This window comes from Triturus cristatus, chromosome 11 (assembly GCF_964204655.1).
Source record: "Triturus cristatus chromosome 11, aTriCri1.1, whole genome shotgun sequence".
Classification (NCBI taxonomy): Eukaryota; Metazoa; Chordata; class Amphibia; order Caudata; family Salamandridae; genus Triturus; species Triturus cristatus.
Genome location: NC_140594.1, coordinates 185696701 through 185721888, shown reverse-complemented (window position 1 = coordinate 185721888; position 25188 = coordinate 185696701). Strand labels below are relative to the sequence as shown.

The 25188-nt window shown below is 53.9% G+C and overlaps 1 protein-coding gene across 2 annotated transcripts in view; it reads left to right on the top strand.

The window, feature by feature from the left end:
• HECTD4 (HECT domain E3 ubiquitin protein ligase 4) overlaps positions 1-25188 on the top strand; it is a 2430065-nt gene that overhangs the window by 2362025 nt on the left and 42852 nt on the right. The window lies entirely within an intron of this gene.

Below are 25188 nucleotides of genomic sequence, written 5' to 3'. Positions count from 1 at the left end.
GCTCTGTGCACGTTGACCCATAGCGTGCTCAGGTGATCACTAGGTGGCGCTGTGGGCGATTCGTTTCTTCCTTACTGCTGCAGCAGTCTCTTTGGCCTGCCGGCCACACGGGGTCTCAAATATGGCCTACCACGCGGGTGCAACGTCTTCTCCCCCCTCCGCTGGCGGGGCATTGAAGAGCTTTTCTGGTGCGCGGCACATCATATTCCGACGCTCTGCCGTTGCTCTTCCGGGCTGGAGCAGTTTGACTGGTACGGCATGGGCGGCGGGCACTTGCGCGTCTTCCTCCTCACAGCTCTTTGTGAACGCAGCAGGGGTCTTCTCTGGGTCGCAGCCGGGGCGGAGGGAAAGAGCGGTATTCCACTAGCGCTTATGCCTCATGCGCCTTCCCTTGGGGACCACTGCTCATTACACCAGCCTTGTTGCTGGGATAGCGCCTCATCCCTGGGACAGATGGCGGCCGGCCTCACCTTCCCCAATGGGGTGGAGCATACACCGTCCCTCTGCCGGCCTCGCGGACACCTGAGGGGTTGTTGCAGGGTTGTGTTTCTTCCTGCTCCTTGCGTCCTTCACAGGGGGTCGACCGGGCCCGTTTCTGCTGCTCCTACCAGGGAACCCATGGGCTTCTCGCAGTCACGGTCTGCAGAGTTGAGGCGCCTCCGCGCTGACCACGACTCTTCATCCCCTTTTCTTGTGGCAGTGGAGGTCTTAGCGTGGGTGCCAGTACACCCGCTGGGGACTTGTCACCTCTCTCCAGTATCACGCGGGCATCAAGGGCGTCCTGAAGGGGGGCAGCACCCCTCCCACGGAGAGAATGGCCAGCCTGCCACCAGGGGACACGCGGGATCAGACCCACCTCGTCGCCAGTGTTGTGTTGTGGGCTCTAGGCCCACATGCAGTCGAAGGACTGGCACGGACACAGTGATTATGATTATTCAACTGGCCTCAAGCACGTGCACTCGAGCCTTTTTATTAACAGGCTCACATAACTCGTGATGCCTGTGAGAAATGCATGTGGGGTGCAAGTGTGCCCACTCCCATAGGGGAGTGGCTACTAACTCTGTGCCTGTCGAGACACTAGAACGTGTCTCGCAGGACACAACAGGTATGCAATGGGCTGGGTGTCGACTGGCGTCCTCATATTCCTCATACACAAGAGGGGAGATTACATTAATCAAGGAAAATCTTCCGTTCACCATGATTAAACCTTGCACAGATGATGGGGGTCGCTATGCTATAATTCATGGTAAACTAGCTGGATCGCTACTAACTATAGTGAATGTTTACGGATCCAACGCTGATGAACCTGGATTCTTTGAAGGCATTTTTAATGTGTTGCGTGAGTAAAGCTGATTTTATATGGGGGGTAACCTGAATTCACACTTGGACCCCAGCAAAGACAAGTCAAGCACTCAAGGAGGTCAATCACCCAAAGCAGCTCAGGTCATAAATAATGGGATGGCTGAACTAGGTCTTGTAGACACATGGCGACTTTGCAATGCTAATTAATTTCAGGGCACACATGCTTCCATTGCGCATGGCAGCTGGTCGAGGTTGGACTATTGGCTGCTGGATGAAGGTGCGAATGCATGGGTCTCCACAGTTGATGCGTTACCCAGAACGTTATCTGACCATAACCCTGTTAGGCTTACTCCGCGCATCCCGTTGTGCATCCCCCATCAGTTCACTTGGCGTTTCAGATCTGAGGTGCTGCTTGATCCTATATATGTCAACACGATTAGAGAGGCCATAGTTCAATATTTTGATTTAAACAAGGGGTCGGTGAATAGTGCAGCTACTCTCTGGGAGGCCTTTAAGGTCACTATCTGAAAGAGACACGTTAGTGATAGATTTCTTACCTTAGAATATTCCCCAAGCGTCAGTCTGGATCAAGAAAGTTTTCTGCTTAGCAGTACCCCTGCATGCCAGTAGGTAGCGCCGTGCGGCTCCACGCCCGTCACTGGCGTCGTGCGCGCCGGGTGACGACATCACGGAGGCTACTTAGGTGCCACCCATGCGCGCTGACGTCACTTCTTTCTTTTTCCGCGCCAAAAGCGCAGATCCGGATTGAGCACGTACCTCGGTCGATTTTTGACCACTTTTTGAGACTTTTTGTCTTCTCCTCTTGTCTCCTGGTGCGCGTAGGGATGCCCGGCTTTGTCTTGCGGGTCGTGCCACCGTAATATGTCGGTGGCAGACCCCTATGATATCTGCCTTTACTGCCTGGAGACCGACCACGACTCCCGGGATTGTCGGGACTGCCGTGCCATGGCCCCGAAGGCGTTGAGGGAGCGGCGCCGGAAGCTCCTCTCGCCGCCCCTCTCCGGGTTTAGGGGCCGTTCGCGGGACCGCAACAGTCGCTCCTCAGACTCTTAAGTCTTCGCCTTCAGATTCCGGTAAGCGAAGCCATAAGAAGAAGTCGAAGAAGCGTGTTCGCTCTCCGACGTCCCCCCGTCGCACCCCGGAGGCGGACGTGGGGGACAGGGGCTCTGCGGCTCCTCTGGAGCCTGGGAGTCCCGCGGCCTACCCGCTCTACCCGGGTCTGTCGGCGACTCCCAAACAGCGGCAAGAGTTTCTTGCTGCCTTGGACCGCCTGTTTAGGCCTCGGGATCCAGCGCCCACGGCTCTGGCCCCAGCGCCACAAGGTGCAACGCCGCTGGCTCTGGCGCTGCCCTTGGCTCCGGCCCCAGTGCCGCCCCTGGCTCCGCCACAGACGCCGTATTGGGTGCCGTTTATCCCACCCCTGCCTCGGTTCTCGGCCAATTTCGTTCCGACCTGGAATCCTCATTGGGATGGGGCTCCAGTTCGGCCCTGGCCGGCGCCGCTGGCCCCCTCTCCGGCTCCGGTCCTACCACGACCGGCTCCTTCTACCCCGGAGCCGGATGAGGACTGGTACGGATCCGAGGACCCCCTTGCGCGGCAGTGTGACTCCGAGCAGGATTGGGTAGATGACCTTCAAGACGCAGGTGAACTTGATGTGTCTTCTGACCCGGGGTTTGCCTCGCCTCCGCCTACTATGGAGGAGGGCGCTTCCTACACTATGGTGTTGCGTCGAGCCGCGGAAGCTCTCCACCTCAACCTCCCTACGGTGGCCATTAAGACCAACCTCCTTACGGAGGTGCTCCAGGCGACGTCTACGTCGTCGGAGCCGCTGCTCCCTTTCAATGAGGCCCTTACCGAAGTCCTCCTGGGTACTTGGCTGCGGCCGGCCTCGGGGGCGCCGGTGGATAAGAACGTCGCTGGGCGTCATCACCCGGCACCTGGTGATCCCGCCTTCTTGACCACTCACCCCACGCCTGTGAGCCTGGTCATTCAGGCCTCGACATCGCAGAGTGCCTTTCCCTCGGCTCCACCAGACAAGGACTCTACTAGGCTGGACCAATATGGCAAGAGGTTGTTCTCCGCCAGTTTGGGGTTTGAGATCGGTTAATACCGCCTGCTTATTGGGCCGTTACTCCCACGCAGTGTGGGATTCAGTGGCGCAGATTCTGCCTCAGTACTCTGAGGAGGTCCAGGCTGTCCTTTCCCAAGCCATTGCGGAGGACAAGGATGCGGCGAAGTTTGCCATCAGGTGTGGTTTGGACACGGCTGATTCGTTGGGCAGGGCGATTTCCACTACGGTGGCGTTGCGGCGCCCAGCCTGGTTGCGTTCCACTGGTTTCTCACCCGATGTCCAGAGCTCGCTCATGGACATGCCCTTCAATGGCTCCCGCCTCTTTGGTGATAAGGCTGACAATGCCCTGGAGCGCTTTAAAGACTCTCGTGCCACGGCCAAGACTTTGGGTCTTTCCTCGAAACCTCCTGCCACGACGGGGTTTCGTTCCTTTCGTGGCCAAGGCAGGAGTACCCAGGCGCGCTCTTCCAGCCAGCCTGTGCAGAACCAGCCTCAGCGAGGCCACGGACGTGGGTTCCGCAGGGGCGGGTCTGGTAACTAGCGTGTGGGGCAGTCCACTTCCACCCCCGCCGCTTCCGCCTCGAAACCTTCCTAATCCGAGCTTCAGGGGGCACCCCACGCCAGTGGGTGGCAGGGTTCACCTCCACCTCCACCATTGGCGCGAGATTACGTCTGACAAGTGGGTGTTGCAGATAATCTGCCACTGTTACTCGCTCCCCTTTCTGTCCTCTCCTCCAGCCATGCCACCTCGTTACCACCGCATGTCGGGGGATCATTTGGCTCTTCTCCGTCAGGAAGTCACGGCCCTCCTGGCCAAGGGGGCTATTGAGTATGTTCCCGATCAGGCAGTAGGGAGTGGTTGCTATTCCCACTACTTCCTGGTCCCCAAGAAGGACAAGGGGGGCCTGCGCCCCATCTTGGACCTCCGGGACGTCAATCGCTTCCTCCAGAAGGAGAAGTTCAAGATGCTGACTCTAGCTCAGGTCCTGTCTGCCCTGGAGACTGGATGGTAGCGTTGGACTTACAGGACGCTTATTTTCACATTCCCGTCCTGCCGGCCCACCGGCGTTACATGCAGTTCACGGTAGGCCAGGAGCAGTTTCAGTTTGCCGTGCTCCCCTTCAGCCTTACCAGCGCACTGCTGGTGTTCACGAAGGTGATTGCGGTGGTTGCAGCTCATCTGCGCAGGTCGGGGGTGTCAGTCTTCCCCTACCTCGACGACTGGCTGTTGAAGGCGGGTTCGCACCAGGCAGTGGTCTCCCACCTCCAGACTACGGCCGACCTCCTGCATCTGCTGGGGTTCTCCATCAATGTGCCGAAGTCGCACCTGAGACCCTCTCAGAAGCTCCCTTTTATCGGAGCGGTTCTGGATTCGACTCTGTTTCGGGTTTATCCTCCCGAACAGTGAGTCCGGGATATTCAGGCTATGGTTCCGCTCTTTCAGCCTCTATCCCAGGTTTCAATCAGGATGTCCCTCCGGCTTCTGGGCCTGATGGAGTCCTGCATCCTGCTGGTGCCGCATGCCAGATGGCATATGCGGGCTCTGCAGTGGGACCTAAAGTTCCAGTGGGCGCAACATCAGGGCAACCTGTCCGATCATGTCCAGATCTCGGAGGGCACTGCACGGCAATTGCAATGGTAGCTCACGAATCACGATTGGGTCAATGGCAGATCCGTCTCCCTTCCCCAACCGGAGCACACGGTAGTGACGGATGTGTCCGTCCCTCCTGGGCTGGGGAGGCCACATGGGAGAGGCAGAGATCAGAGGCCTCTGGTCTCCGGCAGAGTCTCGGCTCCATATCAACCTCCTAGCGCTGCGGGCGATCCTGCTTGCACTGAAGGCATTCCTTCCCTCTGTCCGGGGAAGTGTAGTGCAGGTGTTCACGGACAACACTACCGCCATATGGTATTGCAACAAACAGGGCGGGGTGGGGTCGTGGACCCTTTGTCAGGAGGCTCTGCGCCTCTGGATGTGGCTGGAACATCAAGGCATTACCTTGGTGGTTAAACACCTGGCAGGTTCTCTGAACGCCAGGGCGGACGAACTCAGCCGCCGGTGCATGGTGGATCACTAGTGGCGTCTGAACTTGGATGTGTGGCGCAAGGTCTCTTTCCGCGATGGGGAGAGCCTTGGTTAGATCTATTCGTCACCGAAGAGAACGTCATCAGTTCTGTGCGTTGGAATTTCCAAGGCGGCACTCGCTCGGAGACGCTTTTCATCTCGAGTGGAGTTGCGGTCCGTTGTACGCCTTTCTGCCTATACCACTTCTGCCCAGAGTGCTGAAGAAGATCAGGCGCGACCGGGCCCAAGTTATCCTTGTGTCTCCGGACTGGGCTCGAAGAGTATGGTATCCCGAGCTACTCAGTATGAGCATCGATCCCCCGATCCGTCTGCCTCTTCGGAAGGATCTTCTGTCGCAGCAGCAGGGGACGGTCCTCCACCTGAACCTGTCCAGCCTCCACCTCCATGCTTGGAGATTGAGCGGCGACAGTTGACACCTTTCGCTCTTCCTCCCGAAGTCTGTGATGTCATTTTGGCAGCCAGGCGTCCCTCCACTAAAACAAAGTACGCCTGTAGGTTGAACTGATTTGTGGCATGGTGCACAGCTAAGACTGTGGACCCCCTTTCTGCCCCTCATTCTGAGGTTCTCCTGTTCCTTCTTACTTTGGCCCAGCAGGGCTCTGCTCTGGGCGCTCTTAAAGGTTATCTTTCGGCTATCTCTGCCTTCCTACGGCTTCCTGATCAGCCTTCTCTTTTTAAGTCCCCGGTTGTTAACCGTTTTCTTAAGGGCATTACGCATACGTTCCCACCTGTGCCCTTCATAATGCCTCAGTGGGACTTGAATCTTGTCTTGACTTTTCTGATGTGCGCTCCCTTTGAGCCCCTTCATAACCCCCTTACGTCTTCTTACTCTCAAGACGGCTTTCCTGGTAGCTATCACCTCTGCCAGGAGAGTGAGTGAGCTCCAGGCTCTTTCTTCCAAACCTCCTTTCCTTTCTGTTCATCCGGACAAGGTGGTTCTGAGGACACGTCCTTCTTTCTTGCCAAAGATTGTCACACCCTTCCACATCGGGCAGACCATCACTTTGCCCACCTTTTTTCCGCCTCCGCATCCTTCACGGGAAGAGGAGCGGCTCCACCGTCTGGACCCAAAACGTGCGCTTGCATTCTATCTGCAGCGTACTCAGCAGTTCCGGGTGGATGATCAGCTCTTTGTTGGCTACGTGGGCGCCAAAAGAGGTCGGGCGGTGCACAAACGGACCATCTCCCGGTGGGTCGTTCTGTGCATCAAAGCCTGTTACTCCTTGGCCAAGAAGGAGCCTCCTGTGGGTCTGTGTGCCCATTCGACCAGGGCAACAGCGGCCATTACTGCCTTGGGACTCGGTGTCCCCTTGCAGGATATTTGTCAGGCAGCTACGTGGGCCTCACTGCACACGTTTACTAAGCACTACTGCCTTGACAGTCCGGTCCGGAGAGACGGCTTCTTTGGCCGTTCTGTGCTCCCTGACTTTCTGGTGTAATCTTGTTCGCAGACCCACCGGGGTTGGTATTGCTGGGGTATCTATTCTAAGGTAAGGAATCTATCACTAACATGTCTCTTTCAGATGCACAATTTACTACTTGTGTAACGGTATATCTGTAAGAGACATTAGTTAGTGATAGATTCCTTACCACCCCACCCATCCTCCCCGTTCTGCGAACTGATTACTAGGGTTAAGGTCATCCTCTTTTAGGGCCCTAGTTTTATGCACCAAAGGTCAGTTTCTCGCATGACTCTGCGTTTCGGCTCGGAAAGTTGTGTACAGAACTGACGTCAGCAGGCATGGGTGGCGCCTAAGTAGCCTCTGTGACGCCGCACGGCGGCACCTACTGGCGCGCAGGGGTACTGCTAAGCAGAAAACTTTCCGGATCCAGACTGACACCTGGGGAATATTCTAAGGTAAGGAATCTATCACTTACTAATGTCTCTTACAGATATATCGTTACACAAGTAGTAACTTGTGCATTAGGGGTACATGCATCGGCACAACAGCAGGTATTCTCAAGGATATCCGCAGCCAACTTTCCAGAGTGGAAAAAACACTGGTGCAGCTTGAGTCTGATTACGAGATTCTCCCATACACGTGCACACTAGCTCAAATTCAAGACCTAATTCTAGAGTATAACGAACTGGCGGCTGGGGAGGTGCGTTATCTCTCTAAGAGACGTGCCCCGTGCATATGGCGAAGGAGGCCGACCTGGGCATAACTTAGCTACTAAGATAAAATCCAGAACGGAACGACATGTCATAACAAAATTACAGATGACATTGAGCAAGACCATTACTCCACGCAAGCAATTGTTGCGCAGCTGCTATACTGAGCTATATACCTCAAAAGGAGGACTCAATCCCAGGGAATTAGATGACTATCTAGAAGACATTGCGCTTGTGAGGCTGTCTATTGGGGAGCAGGAATGCCTCTGTCAACCGATTGAAGCCGCCGACATCCGTGAAGCACCTGGGCCGGACGGCCTAACATGTGAATTCTATAAGGAATTTGCTGTTGAGCTGATACCTTACTTGCTAGATATGTACGAGGAAGCTTATAAATCAGGAAAGCTACCACCAACGCTCAGAGAAGCCCTGATAGTTACTTTGTTAAAAAAAGACAAATCGCCCTCTCGCTGCGAGTCAAATCGCCCATTGTCACTCATTAATTTAGATGCAAAAATCTTGGCAAAAAGTTTGGCCCCTAGACTTCAACCGTTAATGCCGATGCTGGTTCTCCCCGACCAATCTGGATTCATTCCGGATAGATCCATGTCACACAATTTGTGAACGATCTTTGCAATGTTCCATATACTTGACCCTGAGCTCCAGGCTGCAGCAGTGATGAGAGATGAGGCTAAGGCTTTTGACTCTATTGAGTGGAGCTACGTGTTTCAAATACTGCAGCGTATAGTGGTCCCTGAATTTTATAGTTGGTGGGTGTGGGTGCGGTTGTTGTATACTGACCCCACCGCTCGTGTCCGTGTAGATGGACTCATATCTGATCTAATTCGGATCGACAGGGGCACTAGACTGGGGTGCCCTCTCTCGCCGCTTCTCTTCTCCCTGATGTTGGAACCTTTGGCGTGCGTCATCAGACAGCCGTTTTGCACATCGACCTATAAGCATATCACTTTATGCCGATGATATATTGCTATTTGTCAGGGAACCGCAGACGTTCCTGGCACCAGCGCTGCGTGAATACATCAGGTTCTGGCTTTCCTCAGGAATCAGCATCAATTGGAACAAATCATTGGTAGTGTCTCTGACTGCGAACACTGTTCCCCATGCCTTGGAGTTTTCTCTTGTGTGGTTGTCAGACCCTGTTAAATACTTAGGGGTGTGGGTTCATCGCAATCCTGAAGTAGTCATCAGGGAAAATTATGGCGCTGCATGCACTGTGCCAGAAATGCAGGTTGCTAGATGGCCGGGGATGCCGTTATCATTGGCTGACCGCATAGCCCTCATTCGGATGATTGTCCTACCGCGATTCCTGTACCTGTTTAGCAACATACCCATAAAACTGACCCAGCAATTTTTTTAAACCATACGTTCATTGTTGGTAAGGCTAGTGTGGGGAGGGAAGCAGTCCCGCGTGAGCTGGGAGACGCTTACTCTGGACTACAGTAAAGGTGGCTTTAGCGTTCCATAGATGTATCTGTACTATGTCTGCGCGCAGTATGCATACTACTGGTACAATCATCATGACTTCATTCCTCATGTCGTGGATGAGGGGGGCGATGCACACCCCATCCCATTAAGATATATATTGTCGCACCTACACAGAGGTACCCCCAAAAATGAAATTAACACAATAGAGACACCACAATTGCAGCCTGGCAGGCTTTAGGACAACTGGCAGCGAAATTTCTATTATAGAGATTGTTGCATTTTGATCCTTCGATTTAGATGCCGAAATATTACTTTCGTAAGAGAATTTGGAAGGTTTGTTTTGTTCTTTCTGTTTAGTTGTTGTAGTGACTGTTGCTCCTAGGCTATATAGATGTTGTGCATTGCACTGAGGTGTTGATAAAAAAATGTTACTAAAAAAGTAGTTAATTGTTGTGTTCTTACCAATTGTGGGTTTCCTAATAGTCTGGTTAGAGCGTGCACCAAGTGTGGAAATTGCCTTTGGGCCCCTAGGATGCTTGGCCATGGTATCTCCTGGTGACCTGCAAGTCCAGTTACCATTTTCGCTTGGTACACTTTTGTTGTTTACAGGGGCCGAGGCCACACAGGCTTCGCTTGACATTGAATCTGCTAGATGTAGTGGCGCAGAATGCATTAGAATTGTAGGCGGTTTCGTCGTGTTAGCACTTGAGAGCTTTACTTAGAGAGGCAAATCCATTTACTATTTGACAACGTTTTTGCACGGTGCAGATGTAATAATCTGTGAGACAGTTTCCACCCTGATAGAAACGGGGTTTGAGCTCTGTTTGAACTTTTTGCTATGCTTCTTCTAGGCCTCTGTGCACGCCGGCGCCCAAAATTGGGACTAGATGCAATTGACGGCATCTGCTAAGGGATCCCTGGGTGAGCCTTGAAGCCTCCTACCTCTTCTTTATGTTTTCTTTTAGATACATTTTGTTTCGAAGGGCACCCTTTAATGGTTAATGTTAGTGCTTGCGCTGAGGAGACCGCTAGTGGGACCACAATTGTATTCTTTATTTGGATTCTTTAATTCCCACTTGCGATAGAATATGGTAAGTAAGCCAGTAAAGAACCCGGTTTGTAAGAAGAGTCTAAATCTGGCTAAAAACTGGAAGAAGCGGAAGTCAGAAGGAGCTGGGACCCTCCCCCCGACCCCTCCAAGTGTGAGGCAGGAGTAGCAGTCCTTCTGTAGTGCCTTGCCAGTCTCTATGTTGTCTGTACGCCAGATGCGTTGGCTGACGTTGGCCCCTCTGAAAATGACCAGCAGGGGCTAAGGGTAGCTTCGGGTAACTAAGAGTAGCTGCAAATCTCTCCAATGGGCTATGGTCGATGCGCAGGGGCCAATGTCCGTGCTTGGAGTGTGTCCTGCAATGGGCCTGACAGGCCTGAACAATGAAATGCAATGGAGTGCGCAGGGAAGGCTATTGCGCTAGGTGAGAGGGAGCAGGGTGATGCAGGTCTTACCAGTTTCAGTAGACTAAGGTAGAGGGGGATCCAACTCCCTAGCTTCCACCGATCGCCTTCAGCCTGCACCTACCTCTGCCGTCTTACTCCTCTCTCCTTGCTCCTTTTTTAGGTCTCACGCCTAGCGTTACAGTGTGTAGCACTGCTCACTCAGCGAGACTTCATGTAGGGGCTTCTGAAATCTGACCACATGTTTTCGTCAGCTGCAATTGGCTTTTGCGTGCGTCTTTTTAAAAAAGACAGCACGCAATTGGTGAAAGGCGGGTGCATGTCCCAGCTTCCTTTAGAAATGTAACCGCCCATGGCCTATTGGTGTCTGTTACACGCAGCAGCGGCATCTGGTTTTTATTATAAACATGTGTTTATAATTAGTGCGCGTTCGCTTTGCTGCCGTGCTCCCTCACCACCCCTCCTCTGTGGTGCGCGCGCACCACTGGTTTCGATTCCGTGCTTGATTCAATAGGTAAGGGAGATGGCGCTTTTTAATCCCCTCGGGGTGTCACAAACATCGGGGTGCAGCTGGGCGAGGCGTCTGCCTCTCCCTGGCTGTCATAAAAGTTACTTCAGACGACGCAGCTGACCCCTGTTTGTGATGCATTTCATTCCAGGTGCTTGCAAATGCCGCGATTACCAACTGATGATGTACACAACAAACATACAAAAACAGGAAGGGATGAGTGTGGCTCTGCAACCCCATGAACCCCAAAAGGCAAAGTCTGAAGGAGCCTTGAAACCCCTCGTTGAACCGGAGCTCTCGTCCATTCCTGGATGAAACTATGGCTGCGAGCAGCGCCTTAAAAAGAGTGGACCGCGGAGGAAACCCTGTTTCCGTTTCCGCGGTTTTGAATATTTAAAAATACAACCATTCACGAGGGCAGATATGTGGGCCCGCAAATAGTTGGGTTTATTTCCTTCACATTGTCTTGGTTATTATATTCCGGAAACATCTTTCTAATGCTGCTTCTAAAGTCGGGAAATGGAAACTTATTTTAATTGCAGTTCCCTGCAGCAATTTAGCTCTCGGTAAAGCGAGAAAATACAATTTATTTTAGCAATGTTTTCATTTAGACCCTTTGTTTTCAACAACACAACTGAAATATACAGACAACCATAAAATAGGTGAAAGGTTTCAGTGACACCTCTCCACGCGCAATCACGTGCTGCTCAATAGAACAGTTCTTGGAAATCTGTCTATTCAAATGTTCAGCTGCTCCGAGGCTTCATGTTGAGGATCTTGAACTACAGTGAAGAGAGAGACGACCTAGGTTGTAGAGGTGAGAGAGCAAACAAATGAAGGGAGATCAGAGATAACGTTCTGGCACAAATCTTAGAACCCGTGTATGAGCTGATGCCTGAAAATGGGTTCTGTAAATCATACAACAATCCGTGTAAAATATGACAAAGCCTCGTCTGATTTCAAAAAAAGTATATTTAACGTGTGCATGCTTTGACGCCCCTATTTGGATTTGATCTTTCTCAATTAATTCATCATTCCACATTCCTTTTTGGTATGAATGTTTGTCTCCCACTGCAAGTCCACGACAGTGTGCTGGAGAATTGATAACCATTTTGAGTATCGCCCCTTACTCTTGCTAAGCATTGCCCATTCTTTACTTTTTTGGCGTGTTACGTTTTATTGCTTTATTTTTCGGCATGTTCTGGTTGTGTCCTGCTGCTAATGCAGTTGTTTACTGCGTTTGCATAATTCCTTCCTGTTTAGTATGTTTTGGGACCCTTTCATCTTTTTAAGGTTTGACAGTCTATCGTTAAGGGTCTTTGTTCAGCCTCGTTCTCAACAATTTGGGGTGCTTGTTGTTGCCAAGTCAAACAACGTTTTTTAGGAGCTGCATGAGCAATGAGAAAGAAATGTGCGGGATATGTGCTCAGATTTTATTTAGGACTACCTGCATATACACAGCACTATTCAAGGCAGTTGGGTACTATGTGTGTGTACATTAAAAAAAACATGTGCAATGCAATAGGTCTCACATTTACGAGAGTTTAAGCTATTGACATTGTAAAGGACATTACTTTTTTATTTGTGTTTTAAAAAACCTGTAAGCAGTGCGTAAATACGCACTTTGTATTTCTAGTCCTTGCTTAGAAGAAGCAAGGCTGGCATCAAAAGAGGCATAGTTACTGCCAGCCTTGCTTGTCGTAAGCAAGGACTATAAGTACAAAGTGGGTGTTTACGTGCCGCTTGCAGGTTTTCAAAACACATAAATAAAAGGCTTTGTGATTTACAATGCTAATAGCTCAAACTCTCGCAAATGCGAGACCTATTGCATTGTAAATGCTTGTTTATCTCCTCTCTCTGTGCACCAAGGGAGAGAGGTGATTGGTGGCGAGTGAGGCACACTGGGCGAGCCACAAGCCGCACCAAGACCTGTCCGGGCTGCCTCCACGGTTCGCTCGAGCTCTCTCAGCAAGTGCCGGCTACGGCTCCTTCACTCGCTGCCAAAAACCGTGGGCAGACAGGCGGAAGATTAATGCGGACCCCCATGGAGGTCTGTGGCCTGAGCTCCCCCTCTAGGTCGTGGCGAAATGGTATCACGATAACGCGGTGCTAAAGTACAATAGAGTGTTGTAGAGTGGCATAAAGTGGAGAATACTGGTTTCGTCAACTGTTGTAAATTGGAGTGGGGCCTTATAAAGTAGAGTTGAGTGCTGTGTCATATAGAAAAGTGTTGTATAATGGAATACAGGGTTGTACATTGGAGTGTACAGGCAAGGAGTGGAGCCTAGTGTTGCACAGTTGAGTGTACGGGGATGGAGTGGAGTAGAATGTCGTAGAGTGCCATTGTTAGAAATGGGATTTCTGGTTGGCTAAGGCTTGCGCCAAAGTCAGGCAGAAACCACCACTCTAGTCAGGGCTGGGGAGTTACACGCCAAAGATCACCCCTGCTCACCCCCTTGGTAGCTTGGCACGAGCAGACAGGCTTATCCCTGAGGCGATGTGTAAAGCGTTTGCGCGCGCACCCAGCAACAACACCCAAGGCCCACCACAAAGGAAACTCCACACAAGGTATTCTATAAAAATAGCCTTTGTATTATACACAACACATTAGATAAAAACACACACTCTACAATGTGCCAACAGGCACGGGCAGAATTTACAAGGGATTATATGTACAGGGGACAGGGCCACATGGACCGCTGTCCGGAATTAGCACTCTTAGAACATAGCACTTGGAACATAGGAAATAAAATTACTGTTGCACAAAATTACACCTAGCACACAACCAGTCACTACTGGTATCAGGTAAGTACCACCTACGCAACCCTAACCACCTTAGGACAGTGTTGCGCAGGGAATCAGGACCTCACTAGCACCACCTGTACTAGGGAGAAAACAACCACCTAAGTATCACAATACCTGTAGGGGTCTAAGCACCTAAACACATGATGCATAACATTCAGAGGTGTAAAGCAAAGCACATGACGCAAAAACACATTCAGAGGTGCAGAACAGGTACAATGGCGCCAAAACTCACATTAGCCACTACCTGTGGCAGTCCCTAGGCCAACTGGCCTTGTCGGGGCAAGGACGCCCTGCGTCCAGAAAAGTCAGGGCAAGACTGCGCACGCAGTCAGGGCAAAGCGTAAACCAAAACGCAGAGGCCACAACCTAAACGTTGCAGCTGCCCACTAAGTGCTGGGCAGCTGGAGGAATGAGCGTGGGCACCACTGTGCCCTCCTACACAAATCACAGTCACGTGGGGCCCCTCGGGGCTCTAAGAAAACCCTTGTGGCCCCCTGAGCCTCGCAGGCTATGATCAAGAAATGCGCCTCGTGGGAGCCTCACAGGGCTCGTGGACACTGCCACCACGTTGGAGCCACGGGGCTCTAGACACAATGTGGCTCGTGGGAGTCCCTCTGGACTCTACAAAATACTGCCCCCGTTGTTGGAGTGGCCCGCTGCCTTCCGGGGCCGCTCTAATTAGCACAGAATGCCCCCGTACGATGGAGCCCTCTAGGACTCTTTAAACACTGTGGCCCGCGTGGTGGAGCCTCACAGGCTCTTTAACCAAATTGCCCCCAAGTCGCTGCCCCCTTCACCACGGAGAGGCGAGCCTCGTTGGAGCGGCCCGCTGCCAAGTGGGGCCGCTCGAGAATACTGCGGACCGGTGGAGCACACCAGCGCTCTACACAAATGATGCTGGCCCCATCGGAGCGTACTCGCGCTCTGCAGCCAACCCGGCTGCTCCCTGCACCCTCCAGGCCAGAGCCCCACTCACCGGAGTTCCGCTGGTCACCCGGGGCTCTCCCTCGCTCTCGGGAGCCCCGGTGGGAGACACCAGCTTCTTCCGCTTCCCGGCTTTGGACGCGGCTTCGTCGTCGAGGCCCCGATCACGTGGGCCACACCCCCTCCCGCTGGACCAATCCCAGCGCGGCAGGGGGATGACGCGGCCGGGACTCCGGGCTGCGGCGGTGATCTTCTCTCGGCAATAAGAGGGGTAGGCTCCCTCGTTACAGTGGATGTACGGCGGGGTGGGCACCCGCCGTAAAATAAACAAATAAGCGGGGTGGGCACCCGCCAACGAGCACGGCAAGGTCCCTGGCAGGGTGGGCACCTGCCAGGGGATTTCAGGATTGGCACCGCACGGGGGAAATGCCGGGTGGGCACCGGCTTGCAGCAATAAAGCGCTCCTGGCGCTAGGACAAATAAAAGCGCTTCCAAGCGCTAAAGGAGAATAAAAGCGCTTCCAAGCGCTTAGGCCTAACAAGCACCACAAAGTCCAGCAAAAAGTCTCCCCTGCACACAGCAAGGCAGGGGTGGGGGCAAGGCTGGACCCAGAGCCAGCTCACTGGGCCTCCAGGCAGGGAGGTAGTCCAAGTGGCGGTCCTCCGGTCCAGCAGCAGCAGCAGCCCCCCTCAGGTAGGATCCTGGCAGAGAACAGCTTCTGTGGGGACACAGCCCCATTTTTATACAGGCAAACCCTTTGTTCTGGGTTCAGGGTGAGGGGGAAAACCAGTCGCAGCTGGTTGGGGAGCACCCTTGATGTGCTCAGCCCCTCACTCTATTCACTGGCAGGGCTAGGGTCGTCAGTCGCACCACAGGGGGCGGGGCCAGCATTGTGTTTGGAAAACCCTGTCCTATTCAGGACCCAGGTGGACTCCTCCCACCCATCTAGCTGCTGATCTCCCCATTCACCACTGGGTGACTCATCCTGACACTGGGGAATCCCTAGCCCGTCACATGACACGACCAGCCAATCACGCGACAGACACACTGCACACAGAAGTGCCCACTTCTAGAAGTGGCACTTCCACACTAGGTACATGCACGCCGCACACATCATCGCGCAGCATTCACTCCCACGAGTCCGCACATACCAAACTCGGGCCTGCCCACCCCACGCATCAGGAACTACTAGGGACACATACATTCCCCATGCATTCCTATGGGAGGGCAGGCCTATCTCACCACATGCACTCAGAGCACGCACGCACTTTACCCTGGGACCCAGGGAAAGTGCGCAGAGACCAAACAATCACCATACCAAGTCACCAATAAAAAGCCAAAAAGTCCAGGGGTGAACCTGCCAGAAGGGCCAAGTCCAACACAACCCCCTTCCAGCCAAAACGCAGGGCAGACCAATCACCACCGTGATGGACTTCCCTGCTTGGGGCGATAGAACACGGACGCGGGCCCGCAACTGCATGGACACCCTCCGGTTCTACGCCACGGTGAACCCATGGAATTCTTTTTAACACCACTGTCCGGACCAACTGGGCTACCCCACTGGTACTCCCAAGCTGTCCGCGGCCAAGACCAGGCCCTAGGCCACCCAGGTGCCACTAGTCTTTGCCTAACCACAGAGTGGGGGGTAGTAACCCCTGGCACATAGCGGCCATTCTCCACTCTCCCTCTCTGAAAGACAGGACTAGACTGCCACTGGTTCTCCAGCCTAGGGTCTACACCCTCAGGCGGACCAGGAGTCTCAGGGAAGGCTCTCCTCCCCCTACCTCTTCTCCTAGGGTTCCTCCTCCTCTGGCGAGGGGTACACCTAGAACGCCATCCCAACCCAGGGTTTAACCCCTCAGGTTGTACCGGGGGCAGAGGTGGGCTCTCCCACCCTCTGCACCCCCTTCCAGAACCCTGCTCCCTACCAACTGGGGCGGTACCTCTGGAAGAAGAACTGGTCGGGACGCTGATTACAGACGTCCCACCCGTCAGGTCAGGCTGATCCTGAACCTGGCCTCCCAACCTCCGGCCTAGAACCTTTGGTGGAATAATTGCCTGGCACTCCAGGACTTCTGGGGATTTCCACTCCATCCCCCTGAGGCTATCAAAGGACACATATGTCGAGCGACTGTCTGTCTGGCGCTGATCTCCCGTCCCCTGTCCACCTGACAGTGCGCGGAGATCCCCCAGAACAGAAGTGGTGCCACCCTGGTCACTACACGGGATCCTAGCCCAACTGGGTAGTCCCTGACCCACAGGCTCTTCCACTGGGAAACTCATCCCCCAATCACTCCTCACACTGGACTCCTGTACCCTCCCTACCGGAGCGGTACTGCCAGACTCTAGAACCACAGGAGCCCTGGTTACAGGTGCTCCAGGTCCTCTACTCACCAGGAGATCTCCCTCAAATGGGCTAACAGGACAGCCTAGGTCCCCGACTTGGTGTTCCCTCATGGAACCATCCAAGTCCTGAGGCAGGGTTTCGTACGTCCGGGGACCCTCGGTCACCCTCTCACTCCTGCTCCACTGAGCCAGGCAGTGAGCCCCTACACCCTCCTCGCTATCCTGGGACCTAGCTGGGCTACACTGAGCCTCTTCCACCACGCTGGGCTGGAAGATACCTGACCCACTACTTTTGGAGTCACTCCCTAATGACTCTAGAGAACCTCTAGCCCTTTCCCAGCGCTCTGCTTCTTCCGCAAGCTCAAGGGGCTCAGACAATCCACACCCCAACAGGTGTTGGCGCAACCCTGGCACACAACAACTGAGCAGGTGTTCTTTGAGAACCAGATTACACAGTATGTCAAAATCACTTGCTGTGGAAATCCAATCAAACATTGCATCCTCACATCCATCCACAAACTCCTCCCAAGTCTGGTGAGACAGTTTCCTACTGCCCCTGAATTTCAACCTTAACTCCTCCTCCTGGGGAACAGGTACCAGACTGGGGGAACTGGGACTGGGATTTCCTACACTGGAATCTACATCGCTACTACCACTGGACTCAACCCTCCCTGGGGAGCCCAGAAAATTAAAACTGCGCGCAGGGGATAGTCTACCCTCCAGAGCTACTTTGCCTCTGGTGGAGGCCCTCTCAGCCTCCTCTACCCTCTCCCGCGCCAAGACCCACTCAGTCTCTCGCTGTTGCTTCCTGGCCTCCAGCTGCGCCATAGCCTGAGCATGCTCTAACCTGAGCTTCTCTAAAGCCAGCTGGTGCTCCCTTTCTTTCCTCCTATCTTCCCACTCCTCTGGGGACAGGGAAAGGGATGAGGCGCTGCCTCCTACGCTGGACCCAGCAAGGGACGCCCTACCTATGGGGTCCTCACTCTCTACTGGCGTCCAGGTATTGTCATCCTCTACCTCCTCTTCTGACTCTTCCTCTGTACAGTACCTTTCTAACTCCTGCCTCTGGCGCCAAGCTAGCTCATAGGGATCACAAGCAGGCTCCATTCTGGCGGACGTTATGGTAACAATTATACAGGGAACCTAGGGGTCTGAGTTTCACACAGGAGCACACAATTCACAAAAAGATTCAGCAAGCTCTCTAACCCAGAGAACTCACACTCACTTGCCTAGTGCCACACACCATTCATCCACACACACAACCCTCCCCTCGGACTGGTAAGGCAGTTTCTACCACCCCTGATTCCTCAACCTGACCACCACGTGACACAGGTACCAACTCTGGGCGCAGGGCGGGGGACAAATGTACAGGACACTATTACGCTGCCACCACTGGATCCCACCCTCTGGTGAATCCAGAAACACAATGCACTAAGGGGGATGATCTACCCTCCCGAGCTAGGGACACCTAACTCACAGTGCACAAGAACACATTTCCAAAGAAATGACAATTAAAAACAATTTTAAAACAATAATCCCTATACCATGTGATTTATCTAAATGCAGAGTTTTGTAGTGCGGCCAGTTGCTGCTGCGGTACAGCGCAAACGCAAGTCCAAATCCCACCGCTGATCACCAATGTTAGAAATGGGATTTCTGGTTGGCTAAGGCTTGCGCCAAAGTCAGGCAGAAACCACCACTCTAGTCAGGGCTGGGGAGTTACACGCCAAAGATAACCCCTGCTCACCCCCTTGGTAGCTTGGCACGAGCAGACAGGCTTATCCCTGAGGCGATGTGTAAAGCGTTTGCGCGCGCACCCAGCAACAACACCCAAGGCCCACCACAAAGGAAACTCCACACAAGGTATTCTATAAAAATAGCCTTTGTATTATACACAACACATTAGATAAAAACACACACTCTACAATGTGCCAACAGGCACGGGCAGAATTTACAAGGGATTATATGTACAGGGGACAGGGCCACATGGACCGCTGTCCGGAATTAGCACTCTTAGAACATAGCACTTGGAACATAGGAAATAAAATTACTGTTGCACAAAATTACACCTAGCACACAACCAGTCACTACTGGTATCAGGTAAGTACCACCTACGCAACCCTAACCACCTTAGGACAGTGTTGCGCAGGGAATCAGGACCTCACTAGCACCACCTGTACTAGGGAGAAAACAACCACCTAAGTATCACAATACCTGTAGGGGTCTAAGCACCTAAACACATGATGCATAACATTCAGAGGTGTAAAGCAAAGCACATGACGCAAAAACACATTCAGAGGTGCAGAACAGGTACAATGGCGCCAAAACTCACATTAGCCACTACCTGTGGCAGTCCCTAGGCCAACTGGCCTTGTCGGGGCAAGGACGCCCTGCGTCCAGAAAAGTCAGGGCAAGACTGCGCACGCAGTCAGGGCAAAGCGTAAACCAAAACGCAGAGGCCACAACCTAAACGTTGCAGCTGCCCACTAAGTGCTGGGCAGCTGGAGGAATGAGCGTGGGCACCACTGTGCCCTCCTACACAAATCACAGTCACGTGGGGCCCCTCGGGGCTCTAAGAAAACCCTTGTGGCCCCCTGAGCCTCGCAGGCTATGATCAAGAAATGCGCCTCGTGGGAGCCTCACAGGGCTCGTGGACACTGCCACCACGTTGGAGCCACGGGGCTCTAGACACAATGTGGCTCGTGGGAGTCCCTCTGGACTCTACAAAATACTGCCCCCGTTGTTGGAGTGGCCCGCTGCCTTCCGGGGCCGCTCTAATTAGCACAGAATGCCCCCGTACGATGGAGCCCTCTAGGACTCTTTAAACACTGTGGCCCGCGTGGTGGAGCCTCACAGGCTCTTTAACCAAATTGCCCCCAAGTCGCTGCCCCCTTCACCACGGAGAGGCGAGCCTCGTTGGAGCGGCCCGCTGCCAAGTGGGGCCGCTCGAGAATACTGCGGACCGGTGGAGCACACCAGCGCTCTACACAAATGATGCTGGCCCCATCGGAGCGTACTCGCGCTCTGCAGCCAACCCGGCTGCTCCCTGCACCCTCCAGGCCAGAGCCCCACTCACCGGAGTTCCGCTGGTCACCCGGGGCTCTCCCTCGCTCTCGGGAGCCCCGGTGGGAGACACCAGCTTCTTCCGCTTCCCGGCTTTGGACGCGGCTTCGTCGTCGAGGCCCCGATCACGTGGGCCACACCCCCTCCCGCTGGACCAATCCCAGCGCGGCAGGGGGATGACGCGGCCGGGACTCCGGGCTGCGGCGGTGATCTTCTCTCGGCAATAAGAGGGGTAGGCTCCCTCGTTACAGTGGATGTACGGCGGGGTGGGCACCCGCCGTAAAATAAACAAATAAGCGGGGTGGGCACCCGCCAACGAGCACGGCAAGGTCCCTGGCAGGGTGGGCACCTGCCAGGGGATTTCAGGATTGGCACCGCACGGGGGAAATGCCGGGTGGGCACCGGCTTGCAGCAATAAAGCGCTCCTGGCGCTAGGACAAATAAAAGCGCTTCCAAGCGCTAAAGGAGAATAAAAGCGCTTCCAAGCGCTTAGGCCTAACAAGCACCACAAAGTCCAGCAAAAAGTCTCCCCTGCACACAGCAAGGCAGGGGTGGGGGCAAGGCTGGACCCAGAGCCAGCTCACTGGGCCTCCAGGCAGGGAGGTAGTCCAAGTGGCGGTCCTCCGGTCCAGCAGCAGCAGCAGCCCCCCTCAGGTAGGATCCTGGCAGAGAACAGCTTCTGTGGGGACACAGCCCCATTTTTATACAGGCAAACCCTTTGTTCTGGGTTCAGGGTGAGGGGGAAAACCAGTCGCAGCTGGTTGGGGAGCACCCTTGATGTGCTCAGCCCCTCACTCTATTCACTGGCAGGGCTAGGGTCGTCAGTCGCACCACAGGGGGCGGGGCCAGCATTGTGTTTGGAAAACCCTGTCCTATTCAGGACCCAGGTGGACTCCTCCCACCCATCTAGCTGCTGATCTCCCCATTCACCACTGGGTGACTCATCCTGACACTGGGGAATCCCTAGCCCGTCACATGACACGACCAGCCAATCACGCGACAGACACACTGCACACAGAAGTGCCCACTTCTAGAAGTGGCACTTCCACACTAGGTACATGCACGCCGCACACATCATCGCGCAGCATTCACTCCCACGAGTCCGCACATACCAAACTCGGGCCTGCCCACCCCACGCATCAGGAACTACTAGGGACACATACATTCCCCATGCATTCCTATGGGAGGGCAGGCCTATCTCACCACATGCACTCAGAGCACGCACGCACTTTACCCTGGGACCCAGGGAAAGTGCGCAGAGACCAAACAATCACCATACCAAGTCACCAATAAAAAGCCAAAAAGTCCAGGGGTGAACCTGCCAGAAGGGCCAAGTCCAACACAACCCCCTTCCAGCCAAAACGCAGGGCAGACCAATCACCACCGTGATGGACTTCCCTGCTTGGGGCGATAGAACACGGACGCGGGCCCGCAACTGCATGGACACCCTCCGGTTCTACGCCACGGTGAACCCATGGAATTCTTTTTAACACCACTGTCCGGACCAACTGGGCTACCCCACTGGTACTCCCAAGCTGTCCGCGGCCAAGACCAGGCCCTAGGCCACCCAGGTGCCACTGGTCTTTGCCTAACCACAGAGTGGGGGGTAGTAACCCCTGGCACATAGCGGCCATTCTCCACTCTCCCTCTCTGAAAGACAGGACTAGACTGCCACTGGTTCTCCAGCCTAGGGTCTACACCCTCAGGCGGACCAGGAGTCTCAGGGAAGGCTCTCCTCCCCCTACCTCTTCTCCTAGGGTTCCTCCTCCTCTGGCGAGGGGTACACCTAGAACGCCATCCCAACCCAGGGTTTAACCCCTCAGGTTGTACCGGGGGCAGAGGTGGGCTCTCCCACCCTCTGCACCCCCTTCCAGAACCCTGCTCCCTACCAACTGGGGCGGTACCTCTGGAAGAAGAACTGGTCGGGACGCTGATTACAGACGTCCCACCCGTCAGGTCAGGCTGATCCTGAACCTGGCCTCCCAACCTCCGGCCTAGAACCTTTGGTGGAATAATTGCCTGGCACTCCAGGACTTCTGGGGATTTCCACTCCATCCCCCTGAGGCTATCAAAGGACACATATGTCGAGCGACTGTCTGTCTGGCGCTGATCTCCCGTCCCCTGTCCACCTGACAGTGCGCGGAGATCCCCCAGAACAGAAGTGGTGCCACCCTGGTCACTACACGGGATCCTAGCCCAACTGGGTAGTCCCTGACCCACAGGCTCTTCCACTGGGAAACTCATCCCCCAATCACTCCTCACACTGGACTCCTGTACCCTCCCTACCGGAGCGGTACTGCCAGACTCTAGAACCACAGGAGCCCTGGTTACAGGTGCTCCAGGTCCTCTACTCACCAGGAGATCTCCCTCAAATGGGCTAACAGGACAGCCTAGGTCCCCGACTTGGTGTTCCCTCATGGAACCATCCAAGTCCTGAGGCAGGGTTTCGTACGTCCGGGGACCCTCGGTCACCCTCTCACTCCTGCTCCACTGAGCCAGGCAGTGAGCCCCTACACCCTCCTCGCTATCCTGGGACCTAGCTGGGCTACACTGAGCCTCTTCCACCACGCTGGGCTGGAAGATACCTGACCCACTACTTTTGGAGTCACTCCCTAATGACTCTAGAGAACCTCTAGCCCTTTCCCAGCGCTCTGCTTCTTCCGCAAGCTCAAGGGGCTCAGACAATCCACACCCCAACAGGTGTTGGCGCAACCCTGGCACACAACAACTGAGCAGGTGTTCTTTGAGAACCAGATTACACAGTATGTCAAAATCACTTGCTGTGGAAATCCAATCAAACATTGCATCCTCACATCCATCCACAAACTCCTCCCAAGTCTGGTGAGACAGTTTCCTACTGCCCCTGAATTTCAACCTTAACTCCTCCTCCTGGGGAACAGGTACCAGACTGGGGGAACTGGGACTGGGATTTCCTACACTGGAATCTACATCGCTACTACCACTGGACTCAACCCTCCCTGGGGAGCCCAGAAAATTAAAACTGCGCGCAGGGGATAGTCTACCCTCCAGAGCTACTTTGCCTCTGGTGGAGGCCCTCTCAGCCTCCTCTACCCTCTCCCGCGCCAAGACCCACTCAGTCTCTCGCTGTTGCTTCCTGGCCTCCAGCTGCGCCATAGCCTGAGCATGCTCTAACCTGAGCTTCTCTAAAGCCAGCTGGTGCTCCCTTTCTTTCCTCCTATCTTCCCACTCCTCTGGGGACAGGGAAAGGGATGAGGCGCTGCCTCCTACGCTGGACCCAGCAAGGGACGCCCTACCTATGGGGTCCTCACTCTCTACTGGCGTCCAGGTATTGTCATCCTCTACCTCCTCTTCTGACTCTTCCTCTGTACAGTACCTTTCTAACTCCTGCCTCTGGCGCCAAGCTAGCTCATAGGGATCACAAGCAGGCTCCATTCTGGCGGACGTTATGGTAACAATTATACAGGGAACCTAGGGGTCTGAGTTTCACACAGGAGCACACAATTCACAAAAAGATTCAGCAAGCTCTCTAACCCAGAGAACTCACACTCACTTGCCTAGTGCCACACACCATTCATCCACACACACAACCCTCCCCTCGGACTGGTAAGGCAGTTTCTACCACCCCTGATTCCTCAACCTGACCACCACGTGACACAGGTACCAACTCTGGGCGCAGGGCGGGGGACAAATGTACAGGACACTATTACGCTGCCACCACTGGATCCCACCCTCTGGTGAATCCAGAAACACAATGCACTAAGGGGGATGATCTACCCTCCCGAGCTAGGGACACCTAACTCACAGTGCACAAGAACACATTTCCAAAGAAATGACAATTAAAAACAATTTTAAAACAATAATCCCTATACCATGTGATTTATCTAAATGCAGAGTTTTGTAGTGCGGCCAGTTGCTGCTGCGGTACAGCGCAAACGCAAGTCCAAATCCCACCGCTGATCACCAATGTTAGAAATGGGATTTCTGGTTGGCTAAGGCTTGCGCCAAAGTCAGGCAGAAACCACCACTCTAGTCAGGGCTGGGGAGTTACACGCCAAAGATAACCCCTGCTCACCCCCTTGGTAGCTTGGCACGAGCAGACAGGCTTATCCCTGAGGCGATGTGTAAAGCGTTTGCGCGCGCACCCAGCAACAACACCCAAGGCCCACCACAAAGGAAACTCCACACAAGGTATTCTATAAAAATAGCCTTTGTATTATACACAACACATTAGATAAAAACACACACTCTACAATGTGCCAACAGGCACGGGCAGAATTTACAAGGGATTATATGTACAGGGGACAGGGCCACATGGACCGCTGTCCGGAATTAGCACTCTTAGAACATAGCACTTGGAACATAGGAAATAAAATTACTGTTGCACAAAATTACACCTAGCACACAACCAGTCACTACTGGTATCAGGTAAGTACCACCTACGCAACCCTAACCACCTTAGGACAGTGTTGCGCAGGGAATCAGGACCTCACTAGCACCACCTGTACTAGGGAGAAAACAACCACCTAAGTATCACAATACCTGTAGGGGTCTAAGCACCTAAACACATGATGCATAACATTCAGAGGTGTAAAGCAAAGCACATGACGCAAAAACACATTCAGAGGTGCAGAACAGGTACAATGGCGCCAAAACTCACATTAGCCACTACCTGTGGCAGTCCCTAGGCCAACTGGCCTTGTCGGGGCAAGGACGCCCTGCGTCCAGAAAAGTCAGGGCAAGACTGCGCACGCAGTCAGGGCAAAGCGTAAACCAAAACGCAGAGGCCACAACCTAAACGTTGCAGCTGCCCACTAAGTGCTGGGCAGCTGGAGGAATGAGCGTGGGCACCACTGTGCCCTCCTACACAAATCACAGTCACGTGGGGCCCCTCGGGGCTCTAAGAAAACCCTTGTGGCCCCCTGAGCCTCGCAGGCTATGATCAAGAAATGCGCCTCGTGGGAGCCTCACAGGGCTCGTGGACACTGCCACCACGTTGGAGCCACGGGGCTCTAGACACAATGTGGCTCGTGGGAGTCCCTCTGGACTCTACAAAATACTGCCCCCGTTGTTGG